Source organism: Falco rusticolus, chromosome 8 (assembly GCF_015220075.1).
Source record: "Falco rusticolus isolate bFalRus1 chromosome 8, bFalRus1.pri, whole genome shotgun sequence".
NCBI lineage: Eukaryota > Metazoa > Chordata > Aves > Falconiformes > Falconidae > Falco > Falco rusticolus.
In genome coordinates, this window is record NC_051194.1 from 5,612,793 (window position 1) to 5,634,224 (window position 21,432).

The 21,432-nt window shown below is 44.4% G+C and overlaps 1 protein-coding gene and 1 long non-coding RNA gene across 2 annotated transcripts in view; one reads left to right on the forward strand and one right to left on the reverse strand.

The window, feature by feature from the left end:
* RASGEF1C (RasGEF domain family member 1C) overlaps window positions 1–21,432 on the reverse strand; it is a 79,223-nt gene that overhangs the window by 40,282 nt on the left and 17,509 nt on the right. The gene's annotated exons all lie outside the window — the stretch shown is intronic.
* LOC119152414 lies at window positions 10,178–17,831 on the forward strand. The gene is made up of 3 exons (XR_005105765.1): window positions 10,178–10,334; window positions 12,927–13,202; window positions 17,594–17,831. It is a non-coding gene; the product is annotated as an uncharacterized LOC119152414 (long non-coding RNA).

The window sequence follows — 21,432 nt, forward strand, 5'->3', positions numbered from 1 at the left end:
CACCCCCCCAGTCCTCTCCTGTGGAGCCTCCTTTGGGCGTTGCAGATCAGGAGGGGAAGGAAAACTCCTGATGAATCTAAATCAGCAATTGCAAAAAGCAACCTTGGGCAAAGTAAGGGAAAGATGAGCAGAGCAGCGGGGAGCAAGAGGACGGTTCTACAATGTGTTGTGGCGCACGGCACTCCAGAGCAAGGGGGGGATGCAGGCCAGGAGCCTCAGCGTGCCTGGAAAACTTTTTTCTTTTTCTTCTGTAAAATTTCTTTCAAGGAAAGAAAAAGTTTTCTCTACATCTGTTTTGGCCTGAACTGAAGTGCTCTGACCTGCCCTGGCAGTTGCTGCAGCCTGCAGCTGCAGTGGATGCTGCTGCCCACCACCATTCCTGGGGAGGAGGGGCAGCGCGTGGCACAGCCCCAGCCCCCAGCACAAGGTAGGGATGGGGATGCACTAGGAAGCTCCGACTGAGGGGGAACAGGCTACAGGAGCAGCTAAGCTGCAACTCCCATGGGAAACCGGGGAAGCACCTAGAGCACAAACCCTCTTCATCCAGTTTTTCAAGGGAAAACTGAAACCAAAGTGACCTCTGCTGTAAAAGGCGCTACAAACTCACTCACACACTAAGCAATTCTTGATGGGCTTCCAACTTCTCCATAAGAAAGCATTCTAATTCAAAAGAACAATTCCAAATATTCTGACCAGCAAACGGGCCCAGCATCTACAGTGCCCCAGAACATGCAGAGCAGCTCTCAGGTCTCCATCCTCTCCCTGCTAGCCCTTGGGCGAGTCACAGAGCAAAGGCTGGTGTTCACAGCAGCCACAAAAATGATTCCTTTGCAGCAGACCTCCACACCAGAAGGGCCTGGGGCATGTGGCACCTGCAGTGTACATTGCAATGTGACAGAAAAAAGGTTCAACTCAAACACCAAAGAAATTACACAGCTCTACTCTCAAATATTGACTCCGGGCTAGAACAAAAGCCTTTATTCTCCAAGCTACGCACACAGCTGCATTCACAGGCAGCCAACAGGACAGGCATGCCTACATCTACCAGCTAAATTTTTTCCATCATGTCAGTAAGAATGATCACAGCTACTCTTGTACTAGAGGTTTATAAGAAATATCTGGCAGTCAAAATACTACAGTGAAAAAAACAACTACACTAACCAATTACCTCGAAATCTGATGGACATGCCTCAGAAAGAGACCCAATTTATAGGTAAGGAGGCATTAAATCAATTACCAGCATGGTACAAGCAAGAACAAGGTCACCTTGCTGAAGGAATATTTCTGTTTATGCTCATGTCAGAGTATTTTTTCAATAGAGAAAAATGAAAAGCTGATTATCATGAATTTGGTAGACTGGACTGAAGTAGAATGTAAATCAGAAATGAGGAGATTTATGGCCAATTAAATTGAACTCCAATCAAAATCCCATTCAGACAACAGTTCCCTGGAGGCTTCAATTTGTTAGTGCCACATTTTTTTTAATAACTTTCTTTCTCATGTAACATCAGCAATAATAAAAGCCCTTCAAAAACAAGCTGTGCTGCAAAAGCATTATTTATCTTAAAATGCCATCATTACCTGGAATCGGAAAGCATTGAAAGGATGCACCGCAATTGCTCAGGAACAGCCCCCCATAAAACTGCAATGAGTGTAAAGCTTTTTTTTTTTTTCTTCTTCTTCTTAGTTTCAGAACGATTTCTCTGGTTCAAGTCTGAGGTATTTCTCCTGAGTAAAAGCAATTTGGCATCAACCCTGGCATAAGACTGAACGCAGCCTCTGATGTCTCGGATCCTTTCCCAATATTGCACGTGAACTATGGGGCCAGTAGCATATCTGTGCCTCATCATTATCCAATTTTTAGTATTATTAGGAGGAGAACGCCTACCGATATATTCCAGATGCCCTTGACAGTATTCAAATGTATGCTAAAGCAGCAGTCTGGATTTCTCTCACTTTAGGCTAGAAAATCTATTTTCTGCTCTAATGTGCCTCTCTCCCCTTGTGCCTCCCCTTCCTCCCGAGTTCCTGGTAAAAGCCTTAGACAATATAAAAAACATTCTGGTGCATAGGAATTTTTTTTTTTTTTTTTGAGCAAAATTTATCCTTCATCTTTCCTCAAGAAAAAGGATTTCCTTTTCCTTAAGGAAAGAAAAAGGATACATAGAACAAAAATAGAAGGAGAAAAATGAGAGTGCTTAAGAGTGGGAATGAATTACTGCACCTTTTGTTAAACAGAGAATCACAAAATTTTCCTCAAGTGAAGTCGGATCTCAACCAGGCATGGACAGAGAGGGAAATCCCGGAACAAAACCATGCAGGCAGTGTTCCCAGAAACCACTGACATCAACAGGAGCCTTTTGGCTCAGTTCAGTTGTCGCGGACGGGCCACCACTGTGACTGCCTGGAAATCAGTCAATGCTTGGATTTTCTTGCTTCAGCAGAAGTGGTGAGGAGAGGAAGTTATTTAAGGATAACTAACAGTTGTCAATCTGAAGGGCTGTATGGTTTTGTAGGGCAGTCTGGGCTGCGGCATCGAACTCACACTTATAAATGAGAATGCTGCAGTGGGAATTTTATTTCATATCTAAATACACGGGCATGACATCATGACTGCCTTCAGACCTCAGCAGCCACCGCCTCTCAGGAACTGCTTCTTCCAAGCCAAACCTGGAGGAATCAGAGCAGCTTAAAAGCAGCATGGCAGAGTCTGGCCCCAGCAACACCGACAGCTTTGCTTGAGCAAGGACGCCTCTCCCCATCTAAATGAATGCTGTCTCCACCGCATGCTGTCAGAATTACAATGGAAAGCCCGTAAATAAAACAGAAATGCAGATCTCAGTCCTCCTCTCATGACATCTTGGTGAGAACAAGCCCTGACAGGAATAAAAAACCTCCCACACTAAGTAAAGCAATTCTGCTATTTATGCAGAAGGAAGAAGGAAAGCTGTATATCAAACAAATAATTACAAGAGCAGCTTTATCAGTCCCTGCTGATTACTCTCAGCTCGGTTTGATGATTCTGCCAGCGCTCCGCAGGTTGTTCAGAGAGGTGCATGTCACAACATTTTACTCTCAGTTCCTTCATTTATTAGCACCTACTGCTACCTGTCTCTTAGTCAAAAACCTTGACACACATTCAGAAATTGGTCTCCTGGAGTCTGTCAGGGAGATTTAAAACCCTATAAATCATATTTTTATATGTACACATGCAACCTCAGACAGTCTCCACACACGCATATGAATGCATAATGATGTATTTCACGTGTTACATATGTATATGCAGTTACATAGAGGCACACACATTTTCCTATGAGTGCACACACCACCACCCCGCCACCCCCCCAATATGCAAACACAGCAATTCAAGTAACTTGCTCATCGCTGCTCCAGTGGGACAACATTTCATTTGACTTTTCTTCCCAAATTTGCTGGACTATTAAATGGAAGAGGGTATAATCTTCATCTCAGAATATATCAATGCCTTCTGAAGAACAGCACCAGAGCTCTGACTGTCACCAATGTCAATTTATCACCAGTGTTAATTACGCTGTATTTGAGCAATGCTCAGTTACCAGATCAGCACAAATGTTTCTTGGATTTTTTTGCTCCTAATTGCCATGGTTTGCAAGCCTCCCTGAGATTTATGTCCAACTGCAAGGCATCCTTTGCGGCGAACACCTCTGGGCTTTGGTGTGCACTGCCCAGCCGTGGGGACAGACACCCAAGCACCCGATTCATGATGCTCATCCCCCCCCCTATCCTAAGCTCGCCTTTAAGAGCTGCGCACAGGATTGCAAGACTGGAAAACCAAGAGGTCAGAGCTGAGCCTGTCTGATGAATCCAGCCATGCATGCTTCCTAGCTAACTCCTCCCAAATATCCCCTCGGCCCTGGGCTCACGATGCACTGATGATGGCACTTGAACACAGGACCTCCCCCCGCTACCAGGGAAGGTGGACAGAGCACAGGGGCTACACCGGTGCAGCCAGCATCAGGCTCCGGTCCTAGGTATAGGTTTGGGTTATTTCATCCTAGCATCCCCGGCGTGCTCCAGACTGACAAGCAGGCTCTTGTGCTCTATGAATGGCATATGGACACATCTCCCTAAAAGAAACGAGCTCGTGAGCTTCTGGATTTCCCCTTCTGGAGCACCATCTGCACCTGCTCCCAGTCCCACCACCCGCTACTGCGGCATGATGCGAGGCTGCCGGGCACACGCCAGCGCTTGGGTGCTCAGCAGCCCTGCGCTTCACGGAGGCGAGAAAGCATCATCATCTTCTGTAGCCATCCCCAAATTTAAACACATTCACGCTAGAATACGCTCAACCCACGCAAGTTCAACTTTCCTTTGGAGAGGCAAGGAGTCTTCCGCTGACAGATTTTCTCTGGCTGCATCAAGCACTTTAAAAAAAAAAAAAAAAAAGAGGAGGAAAAGAGGAGACTCTGCTGACATTTAGGATGACATTTAGGATAACACAGCAAGTCTGTAGCTGGAAAATAAATCCCTCAACTTCAGAAAGAGGAAATTTTAGCTGCAGCCCAAGCACCACAGCAGGTGGGGGTGCTGGGCCCACGTGGGTCCTGCTCAGGCTCCCACACCCCAGGGAAGCACCACACTCAGCCCTGACCACCTCTTCCCCAGCAGGCGAGAGGCACGGGGGAGTCACCACTGAGCTGACTAATTGCTCATTAGCCAAAATTAACTCTGCAAGACAATTCTGTGATCACTGCTAAAAGTCTGTCATTAAAAGGGACTGCAGACATTAGTTCTTTGCTCCCTATCAAAGCACCAGCAAGGTGACGCTCTGGTTTCAGGATCAACAATCTGCTCTTGGAGAAACACGGGAATTGCCCATGGTCCAGCCAGCTCACCCGCCTGCCTCTCACGCTGGCTGCCATCAGACGGATCGTAGAAAGGGACAAGAGCACTGCAGAGGGCTGAAATACAACAGTTTGCTCACTACAGCTGCCTCTTTCTGCGCCCAAGTAGTTAGAGACTAGTTGATACCCCGAAGCACAAGGTTTAATAGCCATCCAAAGCCTGCTATTGTTAGTTATTCTCAGAGCCCATATAAAAATTACAACCTTCAGGAACCAGCAAGCAGAAGCCTTCCGAGAGCTACGGTAGGGAGCTCAGTGAAACACATGCGTGTTTGAAGAGTTGACTTTAAATATTAGAGGACTATTTTTTTTCTTGGCATCATTCCATTGATTTTTGTGGCATAAAACCCAGGGGTGAATATGGTCCAAGATATACACAAAATGAGCTAAATTCTGAACTGCACTTGCTGACCTCATAACTCTCCAGCAGTCGAAATGTGGGTTACAAAGCCAATTTCCATAAAGGACATGTTCAGTTAACAGTGGGAGACTGTGCTGACTCGAGCTGTGTGAGCACACTGCTGAGATATTTCCCACATAATCTACATTCATTCCATACTTTTTGGAAGTGCTCCTCAAAAGATGGTGTCAAGGGTGCAAATCCTATAGATCAGAAAGATATGTGACCCGTCAGGAAGCACAGAGCTTTTTTAACTCATTATTCTGGTGCTTTGACAAGCCACAAACAACACACACTGTTTTTCTTCCCCCCAGCCTCCAAGGCTGCAGGGTAGCAGCTTGCTTAGCGTATGGGCAGCCCAGCTGGGGACATATACCACCCTTCCACAGTGCTTGAAAAAGGACATGCTACACAGGAACACAGTGAAAATCCCAACTTTTGTCTATGGATAGAGCCCAACATCAAAGGCTATATTCATTCATTCATTCATTTCGCGCATTACTTGAGCAACAGTGAGGTTTTTAAAGCAGCAACTACCATTGTTACGAAATTGTACCATTTTAATAATAACAAACTACCTGACATAAAATTTGAATGTACACCAGAGCTGTTACCCTGTGGCTAAATATCTCACTCAATCTTCTAAGACTCCAGACCTGCCCAGACAGACATACACAATAGGACTTTAAACACTATAGGGGAATTTCTGGTAAAATTATACATGTAAAGATATGCAAATACGCAGGATTTGCAAAAGGAAGAGACTAGTGTCACCTGTAATCTCTCAAGGCTGTAGATATATATATGCAATTGAAGAAAAACCTTGACTTTCCACTCCGCATGGGAAATTGGATGAATCACATGCTCAAATTAGGCTGCCATCACCAGGTAGCTGGGGCCATATTCTAACCATTTTATTTCTGTTCAGCGGCCACAAACTCAACATGCCCTTGAAGTCAGTGTGACTATACAAAAAGTACACTTCTGCTTCACGCGGATAAGGGGAGTCACCTCTGCTCCCCAGTTAAAACTGACTGCTCACGTAAATATTTACGGCTACAAGGTTAGACATCACATTTAAAAACTCAGTCTCTGGTTATTTGCAAATTTTATAACAGTGCTAATACCAAAACCACAAATGTGCAACTTGTCTTGAAATGTTTATTCAGCTAAATAATCATTTCAGTTTGAATAATTCTAAAGGAGCTGAGCCAGCAGCCTGTTTCAAACAAAGAATATTGACAGGAATGAGCAAACACTGGTTTATGCTCAATTTAAGGCGATAACTAGAAGAAACATACAGCCCACTGTCAACTGGATACAAAATAAGCAGTAATACATGATAGGAGAGAGAGCCCTCAAAGGCTATTTTAGTACTACTTAGAATTTAAATAATAATAGAGATTCGTGGTCAAGACAGCAGTGCATCCAAAACTTGCATGAATGTGTTCCCAGTGCAAAACACCCTGCACAGACCCAAACTTTGGGCACAGGACTCGGGTCGTGCTCACACAAACACTTACTGTCACAGGAGTTTGCAGAAGGATGGACACAGGACAAATGAAGATTTCATCCCTAAATGCTTTGCTGGCATGTCCCCAGCTGCAGCTATGATGGACACAGGGTATGAGAGCCTGATTAAGAAACAAGCTGAACTCCATAAAGGAAAAACTGTGGAAGTGAGGAATGCAGTGAAGTGTGCAGCACTTGATGCAACCCAGACGTAGGTTTGAATGTTGGTTTGTAAACAATGCTAATTAGACCAGAAAAAATAAAAACGGCTCTCACAAGCTTTTGTGAAAGTTTTCAGTAATACATCTGAGGAGGTGGAACACCATATACAAAAAGCAATGCCCCTTCTACTGGCTGCACTACAAGACCATTCTTGAGACACGATGTATAGATACTCTGCTCTTTGGGATGGCACTTTAAGAACCAGGATGCCTTCCTAGCATTTCAAATATTCAATTCCCCATTTCAGCAGTCCCTGCTGTACTTTTAGATGGCGCTGAAATTTCACAGTCTGTATTTCCTTAGTGACATACAAAACTACTGAAAGAATCTATTTAGAAGGGAACCGGGGAGGTAAGCAGCTGGAAACCCATGATGAAGGAAAGACTACTGGTTACCTCCCTGAGGGAGATGGAGGAGAGTAAAAGTTAATGGAAGGATAATCAGGAACTCTTCAGGGATATCAGTTTATAGGCCAGGAGCACATATAACTGAGACTTGTTTGCATATCAAGAGACTACAGAAGAAGGTGTGACAGCCAAATGCAGCTTATAAAAATATGGCTATCTGTAAAGCTGATAGCTTCTTCACATGTGAAAACACAATCCTAATGCTCAACTTGGCAAGTGAAGGCTAAATTACATCAATATGTCTGTTCTGGGCAGCCTGTACAGTGAAATCACTTCTTATGACATTTACAGCGTTTTCAGCAGACACGTGTGGGACTCAGAGAAACAAGTGGGTTTTTTAGGAATTTCAAGGATCCTTGCTTAAATTATCCACAAAAATGAAATACTCAAGCTTTAAAACAACAGGGTGGAATTGGGTGCCTTTCAATGGTCAGCGAAGAAAAAAAAGAACAACTGAAGAGATTGCTCAAAACCACATTATGCTGCAAGAACAGGGTAAAACGTAATTCAGCTTTAGACAGAGCTCTGGGTATTTAAGTTTTTCAGAGTTTTAACAGATTAAACTACAGAGAAGCTGCAGTGCCCAAAAGGCAAAGCTGTAACAGCTATTTACCTACTCCGAGGACACAAAAAGCAAAGTATGTCTGCAGTCATGTCACCTCACATGGAGACCTCCCTGTATCTCAGCACGGCCAAGAGTCCCTGTCAATACTGGCATAGGAGCCCTTTAGGGACATACAAGAAGTTTGTCCTTATCTGAATTTCTCCCATACTGTTAATAAGCATTTTTTTCAAGTATTATCTTCTAAACAGAGATATTTGTACAGGTTCCCTCATTCACATCAGTACTCCCACTCACGTCTACTCTGCACATTTAACAATTCCCCCAGCTAGTCCCTGCAAGTGCCACCGCACTCCAGCCAGATCCGTGTCCCGACCTTCCCGCCAAGGCCAGCACAAAACTCTCCTTCCCTTCCTGCTCTGGACCGGCTGGCAATATCGCTGCAGCCCATTAAACAGTGTGAAAAGGAAGGACTACTAAAAACATTTCACTGGGCTAAGCAGTCAACCACAAGATTTTATTATTAGAATCTGTTTCGTCAAAAAGAAAGATATTGGCCAAGATAATCTCAGTCTATTTTGTGATCATTTCAGTGAAATCTTTCACGTTGGCCAAATCCAGAAATGTGTGGGAAATCAAGTTATTTAGCCCATTAGGTTTCTTTTACCGTATTAATGACAAATATTAATCTTTATTGTCCAGGGCATTTTTAAGCGTGTGCCTGTCATTCATAAATATATAATTGATTCCTTGGTTATAATTTTTATTAACATACTGAGTATTTAGACTTTCCAGGACTGTAGTCCATTTTATGATCTGACTCATTTCCCAGTGGGAACTCAATTCTGAAATTCCCAAATCCTCTACCATTAAACCATCCCTTTTCATGTTACATTGGCTCTTCATTGCACTTCACTGCCACACCACACACCATGAGAAGCCGGAGTTAAGAGGTTATTAGGATGCTCAGTCTGTCATTACTCAACACCCTTTCCTATAAAAGCTTCCAGGAGCTTCCAGTTTCCAAATGACCCTCCCACGAGGCAAGGTTTTGGCCCAGCACCATGCTTCCATCCTCTCTAGTATCCTGTGATTTTTCTTCTCGCTCTCACATGAGCAAATCTTTGATAATTTTCACCTTCTCTAGGCAGTTCAATGAGACTTTTGATTTGCAAGGGAGTTCAGGCAGGAATTTTACCGGATGAATAGATTTGCTATCTGCATGCATTTCACTATCACATCAGCACTGGCTTTCTTCCAACCAGGAGACGTGGAAGAATCGTGAAGAGGTCTTTGTATTCAGACCAAGCTTTCTGCTGATCTGTGGGCACTATCTGTGGAGTGACTCTATGAAAATGACATCACTGTGTGGCAAACATGTTCTTCCTACAGTAAATTTGTTTAGCATGCAAAGTCAAAACTGAGCTTTTTCAAATTGTCAGCATCTTGAGCTCAGTCTTGCAGCTAAATACCACGTTGTGTTCTTTCTACTCCATGTCTCACACATCAACAACGATACGAACTCGCCAACCAAACCTGAGCTGGCACTTTTTGTGATGACTCACAGAGCTGATTAAAATACAATTGCTCTCACAGACCTGGGCTGGTTCAAAACAGCAGCAAATGTATCAAAGAGGTGTCTGTTAATTCCCCACCCTTAGTTCAGAAAATTAAACACATACAGAGAAGAGACAGGTACAGTAATGGAGTATGCATTTTACCCTTAATTGTAACCACTTCAGCTCTTAACTAATGGGGCTTAATGTAGCTGTACCTTATGATTTCAGATAGGCATCTTTACTCAGGCTGAGTTATGCACTCCATGAGTAGCAGTAACAAAACCGCGCACTCACCAACTGAAGCACTGAGAAATAAGGCCAGAATGAGACTCTGTAAGTTAAAGTGACATTTAGTAGCATAACAGCCACATAACCTCGAGATAGAGGCTCTTAACCTATAGCAGACTTATTTCTAACGCTGTGTTTGTCACAGATGACATGGCGTTACGTGCTCCCCAGACAGCAGTGACACACAATAGAGAAAACTTCAGTCTCTCTGAAGGCAAAAATATTTGTCCTTGTCACCCAGGGAAAGATGGCGACCCTAGCCCAGCATGTGTTGTAATCACACCAGCACAGCGAGCCCAGGGGGAGGAAAATTAAAGCAGCCAAGAGGTAGTGCCTACCTTTGGAATCGATTTATCTTAGGGCATGCCTATAGCCCTCCTCTGCGAGACACCACTGCTGTGCACTTTCTAAAGGAGTCAACACATATCGACCTCTAAACGCCAGCCAGGCTTTCCTGTATGAACCCTGAATGTGACTCAGCGTGGGAATACATCTTCAAAGGTAAGAGTTTCAGACTGCATTCTCTTAAAAAAAAACAAAACACCTCCCAAACAAACAGTTGATTTCAAATCACTCTTCCTTCTCCCTTTTGTTTTTGTTTTTAATTGCACCAGGAATGAGCTTTCTTGGGCTACTATTTTAAAAGTCTAGGCCTAGGAGAAGTTCTGCCAAGTCCTAGCAAAACATAATGTAATTCTAAAATTACAGTCTGACAAACTGCTGCTTTGAGAGAACAATCATCTTCTAAATGACTAGGCAGGCTGTCTCAAATCGCTGCTTTACACGAGCTAGAGAAGGGCCACAAAAACGCATAGTGGTCACTGCTCTAACTGTGTAGCCCCCAGACTTCAAAGACATCCGAACATCACCGCATTGCTCATGAAAATCCCGGGGAATTGCTCTGCACTGTCCTTGCTTGGCCTGAATTCGGTTACTGAGCTGAAGTGTCAGGATGGTACCAAGGCAAGTCTGCTCATATCTTGTTACAACTCCAGATTGGTACCACACAGCTCCATCAAATAACAATAATTCATGTCTCACAAACAGAATTAAATCCCTTTGTGTTATTTAAGTTTGAGCTAGGCTGAGCACTAGAGAATATTGCACAGACACTGCGCGCACAGGGAACAGCCACAATCACCTGAACGAGTCTGATGCTCTCTAGACAACAATCCAGGTTTGAGATGGAGGTGGGACTCAAAAAGCAGTGACGGATGATCTCTGGGTCTCAGCAGAGAGAGGAGAATCATATATTTTTATTCCTCCAAACCCTCCTGTCAACAATAAAACATTGCCCAGCAGAAGCAACGTACTCCGGGATAATCCTGTAACATAGCTCTTCCTAATAAACTGGTGTGAAATGGCACCTCCATATCAAGGCCTGCTCTGGAATCCCACTTGGCACTTCTGGGGCCACAATGTGCTGGGAAGATTTGAGAAGCTCTCAAAGGGTGGAGAAAACACAGCGTGGCCTGCCCTTTTCTCTGCACAGCCACTCTGCAGGTACCAAGACGATGCACTGCGCAGAGCTGGCGATAAAGGGCCAGGAAGCAGCGGGCTGAAACCGAACCCAGGCTTCAGGGACACAACGCTACTCAGCGAAGCAGTCTGGAGAAAGTTCCAGCCACAGTGCTGTCTTTTAGCCCCAAACGAGCAAAACCAGCCCATGCCCTGCAGCCATCCACCCCGAGTCCAGGCTGAGGGACAGCGTGTGACGGGCTAGCCGCACTGCTGACAGCCTTGCTGGCACGCAATGAACGGCTTTTTGTTGCTGGATGTGAACCCATGTCCTTCAGCTGGTTACCCAGAGGCCATCAGACTTTGAACCTGCATATCACCATGTCCTTATGGCCAAGGCCAGTGCAAACCACCCACAGTGCCACCTCCCAAGGTGCAGGACCCCAACACCACCAGCAGCACAACCTGGGGCCACCTGCACTACAGCTGCTGCCTCCAAACAAGCAGGGTGAGAGGGTGAAAGCAAGGAAAATACGAGTTTTCAGGTGAATATTCGATCATGGCACAAGCTGATTTATCCAGGGTGGAATTCACCCCAGGAAGGAAGGGCAAATTCACTTTTAAGAGTTTACAGACCTGAAAAAAAATTCAAGCAGCTTGCCACGCTGCAGCCCAAAGCACGCATGTGTCCCTTCTTCCAGCTTCAGCAATCTGCAGAGCTCTACTTGCTGCTAGCTGCAACCTGGAGCATTAGCGCTGTACAAGATTTATGTTTAAAGCATATTAGTGACAGTTTTTAATGATGAAGGAGGCATTTCAGCAAACAGTAAATTCTGCAGAAGCTCTGTTTGGCAAAGTTATCAATAATCCTATTAATGACAAGGTGCAATTTACAGCAAACTGGCAGTGGAAAGGAGATAACAGGACTTACGTGAAACAAAAAGATAATACAATATTATTCCATTGACTCTGCTTTCTCTTAATTGCCTTGTTATGTACGCTCGGGGCACACAATCTATCACGGATGAAGTTGTTTGTTCATAAAAGCAGCACACAAGAGGTTTTTAATCCAAGATCCGTCTAGCTGCATTTCAGGATTTATTTCAAAGTTGTCTTTAATTTTTCTTTTTTATGTAAGTTTATCCTAATATTAGCAAGCATTATTACTCTGAAAAGAAACTGCTGTGCTCAATTGTGCTATTCGTACCAGATTATGTGACTGCTTACTAAGGCTTTACCCAGTAAGGCTGTACAAAGAGACGTAATTTGCAAAACACACTGCAGACCTCATGTCACTCATCCCTGTCCCCAGGTTTGCAGAAGGGCTGCTGGCCCTCAGGACAAGATCCAACTAATACTCATTTGTGCATGTCCACGTGACCCATGTTCAACGTGCCAGGTTCAGTGCACGTATTATAAGAGACATCAAGAATACCATTTGCACAATTAGGAAGCAACTCTACTAAACTGAACGCCGTAATTTTCATATAACAAGCAAACTTTACCCCTAACAATGTTTCTGTCCTTCTAACACATGAAAAAAATGCTGGAAACTTTCAAGATTCTAGAAAGATGCATTTGAGGCTTTAATTTTTTTTTTAAATTGTTTTCTTTTCCACATTAACTCATCTTCAGGTGTCCGTGTAGGAGGGCAGACAGATGGTTACTCAGCTACGGAACTTGAGGCTATTCTGCTTTTGTAACAGTTCTGTCTTGGTAACAGCCAGCAGTCTAGAAAGAAGATAGGCTTCAGACCAGGCCAAAGTCCAAATACAGGGTAAGAGACTGTGGAAACATCATTTAAGGGAACTGCTCAGATCTGGCTTTTGTGTGGTTTTGCTTCAGCTTCGATTCCCAAGACTCACACAGATGGATTTGGTCATTACGCCATGAACAGCTAAAAAGCCCAAGGTGCACAATTTTATACCATATATAGTGCTGAGAATGTAAGCTATGCTGGGAATGAAGATGATGATAAATGAATTTATTTTATTTGTAGTTTTAATTATCGGGTAAATTCCATTTACCACCTAGAATGTGAATGTGTTTTATTACAATAATATGCCTCCGGCGTGAAGCCAAGACCGAGCTTCCAAGCAAGGGGGAGGGGGCATTAAATTGTGTTGGCTGGTGTTGAAAGCACTTGACATTTCTCCATTTCATTTCCTAGGTGCAACGTTATAAATAAGCTCAATAAACTGTTGCTTACAGACCTGGCCAATTTGAAACCCTACCTGATAGATTTATTTCAAGTATACCCTGTCCTCCAAAGCTGCTGGGAAACAACAACTTATCACTGCCAACCTGTTATTTCTAGATCTGACATTGCCTAGCATCAGCAAAGCCACTTCCAGTGCTTCTTTGCAGAGTTGCTGAAAGCAACTGGAAGCTGATGGTTGCCTGCACTCGTTTCTGAAGACATAGCAGATAAGCCAAGTGACACTTAGCTGTCCTACATCAATTGCACTTGCCAAAAACAGAGACCACAAAAATGCAGAAACAGATTTTGACTTTCTCTATTCCACCATTTAGGAGAACTAGAGAATTATTCTTTGCTCAGGATAAAAACATTGGCCAATCTTTTTCTATAGCTCTACTCACATAGCAACCAAATTGACTTGCACTAGAATAATTCAAAATTTCTCAGAACTTTCTCTCATAAAAGCCATCAGCTTGGCGTTACCCGTCTGTGGCAAACAGAGCAAAAAAAAATAATCAGCTGAGGGTGTTTCTCCAGGTATGTGCTTGTTAAAACACACACACATGGCTGGCATCCTCCATGCAGATGACTGATGTTAAGAGGACTAGAACTTGGACTTTCCAATTTGTGGAGAGCCTTACCTTAAAACAAACTGCAAATGAGATAGTCACAGTCTGCTCTATTAGTTCAGGTACACAGTGAAATTAGTGAAACCAATTCAGTCCTGGGATCTGACGCCTTAGTGACAAGCAGCACAATTGCTTTGTACAGTTGATGCAAACTGAGAGCTCACACCACAAGATGCATTTGCAACACACACGATCTTTGGGTTCTCCGATTCAGGATTTCGCACTCACGTTGTTACACTGCTCTGGCTGATTATTTCAGCTTGCAAATCACACCCTACCCTGTTCATCCCTTGACAAGGGGCGGTTTGCCACCCACCATCTTCTGCATGCCCAGAGTCCTGCAGCAGCATTTCCCTCTCACATATTCAAGGCAGCAAGCAGTTTGGCCTCTGATCCCAGCTGGAGCTGCTGGGCAGAGGGAGACAGTCCAAGAGATTTCCACATTATCGTGGCTCTCCATGAATGACTTCAAAGGAATGCACAGATCCTATCTTCATGAGATTAGCTGGAAGTGTACTGCCTGCGTAGGCAAGCTTGTTCCAGTCTTTTATCCTGTGCCTTACAGGATCTCCATACAGCAGAGACAATTCAAGACCACATTTGCCAAAGCCTCCTACACTGCACTGCGTCTGCAGGATGGTCATTTCCAGCTGCCAGAGCTAAAAGAGAGGATGGGACAATACTTACAGCCTCTCCTATATGTCAGAGAGGTGTTTATTCCAAGGTACACTGCAACTACCATTGTTTTGGTTAATAAGTATTCAAATCCTGTCCTGTTTTGAGTTCCAGAATTACTTTTACTAGTTAGTTTACACAACATACATAATTACATTTCCATGAATACAAACCCCATTTCCTGACATGCCTTTACATTCAAATAAACAGCTCAGCAACACATAAATGCATGTCTGAAGGACAGCAAGTCCCTGGGAGCTTTGGGTGCATCCTTACAGGAAGGAGCTTTGCCTGCAAAGTGGGGAACAGGAGCTGCGCCTGCCACGTACAGTAAACAGCACCATTTTGAAAAAGTATGTGTGGGTTCCTGTGTGCAGCTGCGAAGCCCAGGGGAAGCTCCATAAGCTGTTAGATTTCTGCTTAGTGCTGTCAGATAGGGGTTGCTTGGGCTCTGCACAAGCTGATGTGGATGGGGCTGGGTCAGTCCCTGCTCACAGCTCTGTACGAACCCAAGAGCTCTTCCACAAGTCAGATTTCCAGTAGCACTGCAGCTGCACCAACTGCCAGGTATGCAATGAAGCTACTCACACTAATGCTTTCGGTTGCACTTGTGAATTTTCAAAAGCATCTCCAAGTTTGACATACCCTCTGGATTTCCAAACACCCTACCAGGACAGCACTGGAGAACCAGGGACAGAGAAAAGGCACGTTCTCCGTACATTTCAGCCACTGCAGAAGTTACCAGAGAGATCTCAAGTGAAAGAAACATAAGCTGAGCTTCACCTCCACGTCCTGCTCATGCCAGCTAGAAAAAGAATGATAGGGCAGAGAGAAAAATCACACGGTTGTGGTTTTCTCCCAACAACCAGCTCAGTGTACTGGCAGGCTCCAGGCTGGGCTGCTGACTGCCGCCCCAGCTCCAGGATCCAAACCCCCTTCGCTCCTCCCAGCCCGTGCACGCTGGGGGCACCTGGCAAGGTCTGCCTGCAGGGTGGTGCTGTCTCCTCACAAACTGAAATGTGAATGCACCTCAAAGTTACAGGGTGCCAAAGGTAAAGATGGTGCAAGTTTCCCTCTCCTAGATGAAACCTGGGTTGTGCCAACCGGTCCTGCATTGTGCACATCTCAAACTGCTCCAGCTCCACATTAGCATTCTGGAGCACAGCTTTATCCTCCTGCCTCAGAGACCAGCCCCTGCTTTACATAAACCTTTAATGAAATGTTCTGCCTCAAGCACCAATGCCTATGAACAAAAGGCAGAGTGGAAGGAAAACATGGGTTTGCCTCCAAAAAAAGCCAGAACAGTTCTACAGAGAGAACATGGAAATCCCACTCTCTGGGATCCCTGGAGCACCACTAAAGAGAAGGTAGGGCATCATGAAAAGCAAGAAGCTGGGAACAACTGTAAGTACTTTCCAGAAGTCAGGGAGGAACGCCGTTCAACTGTGGTAAGTGCTAGAACACAGCAGGACTGATCCAGTCTCCCAAAACACATGTCTGGTTGATGCATATACAGGAGGTTGTAAAGCTGCATCTGCCAGGTCGCCAGCATCAAATGCTCCACAGCAATGAAACAGGCTTCCCACTGATCAGAAGACTGATGCTAAAACCTCCAGATTTAAAAACACATGCAGAAATCTATCAACTTTGTATTCCCTCTGGGATTCTGAGTGCTTACACTTAATGCTGTCAGGTGTTTCAAGTGCTTCTTTTACAAATTTAAAGGCTGTAAATGTTCATCTCCCCTTGCAACACAGGCTAAGTAGAAATAAGAATAGAAACTGATGCTGTACCATTGTGAATCAGTTTTAAATCACAGTTCCTAGTTCTAAGTACCATGAAACTAAAGAAAAAAATTGCAGGGGCCAGCAACAGAAAGCAGTAAGGACAGTTACGGTCCTGATGCAAAACAGTGACCAGGAAACGTTACAAGGTCCACAGAGCTAAGAACACAGGATTGCAATGCAAAGACATCAAGCATTTAGGGCTTCATACTATAACACTTGATTGATATTTTTCAGTCTATGGGAGTTAAGGCATGTATCTTCCATTAATCTTAATAGAAGTGTTTGTTTAAATCCCCAAGACTGCCTTGAAAAAAGTATTTCAGCTTCACAATCTAGATTGGATACCTAATGTTCATTTTTAATATTCACATCTGCATGTGGGCCCCAGGTCAGTAAATCATTTAAGAGTGCGCTTCAAAATGTAACAGCTAATAAGGCTACTCGTGCTCAAAATTAAGTAAACATAGAAATGTCCCATCCAGCAGAGATGGGGTTGCTCACATAGTTCTGTGTGTTGAACTGGTGCCTAAAACCTGCAGAGAGGCTGTGATAAGGAAATCACCATCTTGCTAATAAACACTATAGTGTTACCATGCTTATACTTATAAAAATCAACAGGCAACATCCGAGACATGCTACGAGACAGACTGGTGTCTTGGAGACATCAATTACTTGTGCACCTTGGCTTTCTCATACATGTTTTGGGGTCCCAAATGAGGAATCTGAACGAAGTTCAAAAAGTGGACCCAACTGAACATGTTTCAAATATTGCTTTAGTTTTTCTGAGCAGCGAGACTCCTGGAATGGGTTTTCCATATCATATAAACAGCTATTGTGAAGATTAAAAACAAAGCAAGAAAACCCTCCAACCCCGCCCAAACCAACACCTTAAAGTAACAGTAATGTGGAGTAGAACAAGCCCTCCTCCCCAGCTAGATTTCAAATACACAAAATACAGAGGGCTTTGGCAATTTGAAATACCTTCAGCTTTGGCTCTCCTTCCTTCTGCAGGACAGCACAGAATGACCTGTGACAGCAACTAAACTCAAGAACCTGAGCTGAGTATCCAAAGATGGGCAGGGGGTTGTTACACCCTTTGGGAGGAGGCATTTTGGGAAGGATCACCACCAACATTTGGACCTAATCTCCAACTTGGTAACTGAGGTCTCTGGAAGCGTGGAAGTATTTGGATCCCATCATCTGATTCTCACTTACCCCCAATCAGCATCAGTTTGACAATAAATTAATGACTTCATGCACACAACATTTTAGCTTTTTAAAGCCAAACCGCTATTTGTGGCTATATTTTGAAACTCAGAACCCAACAATAATCATATAAAAGCCCAGAAGTTTCTACATGCAGGCACATCCAAGGTAAGCAGTAAGTACATAAGACAGCAGTTGGATGTTAAACGTGATCTGGTGTGACCATGTGTGGCACAAAGGAGAGATCCCACTCTCCTACCGCTGCCTGTTGCCTTCCTTGCAACAGGCACAGCAACTGGTAGACGAGCTGAGTAAGTCCATTCAACCTGATGATCTAGCAGAAAATTAACACGCCAAGAGGTAAAAAACCCTCCAAGGACTTTTCTGCCCCTTATTAAAACCAAACATGGCCCACAGGATGAGACCAGGGAGTCCGCTCCTTGTCAGCCACACAACCTGCAAACCTGAGGCAAAGGAGAGCGAGGAGATGCACAGCTCCAAAAGAAGAAAGAGACTGTCCCTTTTGGCATCGGTTCATGGGTAGGATCAAACCTTCAAGCCACGCTCTTGGTGAGCAAGTGGCATCCAGCACATGTGGGGGAGGAGACAAACTTGTGGGTTTATGGGGCTAGCCAGCAGACAGAGGCAGGTTTGCAGAATAATACAGCAGAACCAGTGCATGCAGAGATGCACACAAAAATCACAGCACGCTGTTGGCAATCTGTGTGATACTTTCCCACAGCTGTGCCAAGAGGCACACTCAAAACGGGGCACATTTGGCCTCCCTCTGTATAGCTGTAAGCCTGGACGAAGTCCTGCCAAGCACAGAGGAGTGCCCTTCTTCACACCAAATCCCTCCCCACTCCCTGAAATCCTCCATGTATTTTGTAATTTGGAAGGAAGAGCAATGAGAAGAGCACATGTGAGAGAGGCAAGAGGACTCACCTACCCAGTGTGCACTCACGGTGCGGTGCTGAAGGTATATGGACTGTTTGTATGGGGGCAGCAGGCTCACGCCAGCAGGTGCCAGCCACAGTACCTCACTGTTGCGTACTGCAGAAAATTCCACCTCCTGTGCCCACACTGTCCTAGAGCAGTACGCAGTTACCCAACTGAAAATATCTCTTACCCATTGCACTGGTACTGCCAGCAGAGAGAAAGCAAGCTGCAGTATTTTCTGCAGCCCTTTAGTCATATTCTCTCTGGTAAAGTTATTATCCCTGACTCTTCTGCAGGCAGACACGTTCGGGACCCACAGAGACCCCTACTCCTACATTATGGCAAGACAAGGACTTATGCGAAAAGGTACTTGGAGTCACAGCATGCCCTGCATAAAGAATGGGATTTCCTTGAACTCATTTATGTGTGAATGACAGCATCGTTTTCAGAAAAAGCAGCTCATTTTGATCCTTCTGAGTAATTCCACTGATTGGAACCACCAGTAGATTGCTCTGTGGTTCATTGATTACATGCAATCTGAATAATTGCGTTACTAAAATAGACTGGCTCGGGCACCACTGAAAACAAGTCAGAGCAGTGAGGGATGGCAGAAGCAGTGCACACACCTGTACGAGGGCCACCCGAGCACCCCCACACCAGGAGGACAGCAGAAGGTGCTCGTGCAGCTGCACAGAACTGATGTCCAGAGGGTCTGCAGCTCATCTGTTCTTCCCTATGGCTGTATCTTGCTCCCAAGTGGATGGGCCACTTCATGCTGTGGTCCCAGACGTGAATTTAGTATGCATGACGGTGTTCCTGAGGGCAGCGCCTACATGAAGTGATGCTAAACATGCTGACAAAAGCAAGGGAAGTGACCTGGAAATGATAAAGTGAAGCAAGGCAAAGGAACAAAGATGAAGTGGCCAAGGAGAAACGTTTGCATGCTTATATTGATAAAGCCTGCTGTGGAAAGGTGATGAGTTTTGTTTGATACAGTTAGTGCAGTGCAGGCATTGCTAGGTGTCTCTGGTTTGGGCAAAAGCTCTTTAGATTGGCAGCCAGAAGATTAATCTTGTGCTGCCCAGAAGTGGTGGGGGCTACACATGGAATAAAAAAACCCTACTTTAGTTTTTTGTCACGTAGAATATTATGTCAAATGGCAGAGACGAACTGTCCTGAGCACAGTAACAGCTTCCTGGCAGCAAGCACTGAGCTGCCATGCAATTCTGAGCAGCTTAAACTGTAATTCTCAAAGCTGAGGTCCCTTTCTCATAAGCAGCAACAGCAGAAAAATTAATTTTAATATGCAGAAGGAATCACTTGTAAAATCAAAGATCAATATTAAAAACCTAAATGAGCTACTTTCATGACAGATGATATTTTAAACACCGCAAGAGAGAAGAAACTTCCCTTAAATAGGTGCCAGTTAATTAATGAGATTTGGTAAATGAGTGCATTTCCTGCGCAACAAACTACAGACTTCCACTTCCAAAGTACATTATGTTAAATTGGACAAAGGCCCATTATTCTGGAATAAAAGATTGCCCACTGGAGGGTTCACACTAAAATAAGCATTCCAAGAATATCTTCATCCAGGAACACAAGCAGTGTATTTGCAAGCAGAGACCAAGCAACCCTTAAATATACTATTATCTCGTAAAGGAATTAGTACAATCAAAGATTTAGCACTTAGTAGCTAAAGAAAACACGGCAGCTGGGCCTACTGGTTTATACAAAAGCTCAGGAGTCAGAGGGAAGAGCTGCCTCTTGTGCATATAAGACCCTCGGGGCAGGTGTACACTCTGCAGCATAAAGCCATGAGCTGGCTCTGTACCCTGCGCTATACCACGCAGACATCATGTCTCTCAGTACCCAGGGAGCATAATATACTTTTATTTAAACAGTCAATTACAGAGTGAGCTAGTTTGTCTGGAGTTAGCTGACCATTTGGGCACCATGCCATATTGCGGGGTATGGACAGGACCGGGTGAGCATCCTTAGCATTATGCATAAGTCCACGGTGGACTTGGGCATTATCATCAAGTGGGTCTTGAGCACAAGATAGTGGTGGAGACCACAAATGGGATACGTGCTCCCACTTCCTTCTGGAAGACACCCTCAACACCCAGACACCCTAAACTTGGTAAGACATAGCAAGAGCATCACTAAAAGTTGACAGAAGGACCAGACACAAGACCAGTGTGATTTCTAAGGACTCTCCCCAGCTCAACCTGTAACACGCCAAAGCCTCCACTTCCAAATTACTCCCCAAACCTTGCCTACAAAAAGCTTTATGCCAGCAGCATGCTCAGCCCAGATGAAAGGATGGTGGACTTTAAGTAGATAAGTCATTTGGGACAGACACCATCTTGATCACACTCTCTGGGTGTTCATTCTCTAGGCCAGCAGAAAATAATCCTTAGCAGACTACGTGCTACTGACACAGAAAGACTATTCAAGTTATTCTCTGGAATAATAAGCATCAACCTTACCTCCTCAGGAACATCTCTGAGCTCTCTCCCTGTGAACAGCCAAAGTCAACTCACCAGGATGCCAAACTCTTGACTTTCATTATGGCAAATTATTCACAGCAGAAGTGTCACTTTAGGACTGTAAAATTCCTTGCCATTATAAATATTTTCATATCATGACTTTCCTTCTCTTATACCTGTGGAGTCTTAGACCACACTGGTTTCTTCATCTTT